Here is an 870-nt window from a genome sequence, read left to right on the forward strand (position 1 = left end):
CGTCTTGGTATGTGTGATGGTGTGTGCAGGTATGTACCTAAAGCCACACTGCATGCACACACACATGTGAGTACGTGTGTGGGGGCTTCCCTGAGCTGGCAGCTCACAACATACATCTGTGTGTGCTTGCGTCTGGGCCTGGTCCCGGCTGTCGGGAGAGGTGGCTTTTCTGGATGTGTGTCCCTGCCCTGGGTCTTCCCGGCTGTTTGTGTCATGCCCACCGTGATTCAGCTTGAATGTTAGAGTGTGTGAAGGCTGCAGTGTGTGTGTGTGTGTGTGCAAAGCGCGCGCGCAGCTGTGAGCTTGTTGGAATGTATGTCCGGGGTATGTGTGCATATGTGGTGCAGTGTGTGTGTTGAGATGTATGTTATGTTGAAATGTGTGCTGTAGTGTATGTTGGAGTGAGTGTGAGTGGTGGAGTGTGTGTGCTGCAGTGAGTGTTGGAGTGTGAGTGTCGGAGTGTGCTGCAGTGTGTGCGCTGCAGTGTGTGCGTGTGTTGCTACAAGTGTGTGCGTATCTGTCTGATCTCTGTGGCGTAGGACATGGGCAGCAAGGCCTTTCCAAAGTGGTTTTCTGGGCACCCGTGCATCTGTGTGTGTGTCCCACGTCCTTCTGGGGTGTGCGCGTGGTTTTCGGGGTGTGTGGTGGCTGACCTGTATACTGGGACCTTTGCAGGAAGTGTCGGGGGGGTCGGATTCTGGCTTCTAAGGGCCGCCTGCGTCTTCTTGGGGTCCCCGCCAGGCCATGGTGGCTTCCGGAGACCTGTCCGACCCGTGTGCGCAGCGTGTGTCACGGTGCGCGGGGTACCTGTGCCCGTGTGCCAAATGTGCCCCGAGTGCGCCAGTGGCTTCCGGACGCCGCAGCGGTGGG

Source organism: Echinops telfairi, unplaced genomic scaffold (genome assembly GCF_000313985.2).
Source record: "Echinops telfairi isolate 266 unplaced genomic scaffold, ASM31398v2 ScPeMD7_18;HRSCAF=68, whole genome shotgun sequence".
Classification (NCBI taxonomy): Eukaryota; Metazoa; Chordata; class Mammalia; order Afrosoricida; family Tenrecidae; genus Echinops; species Echinops telfairi.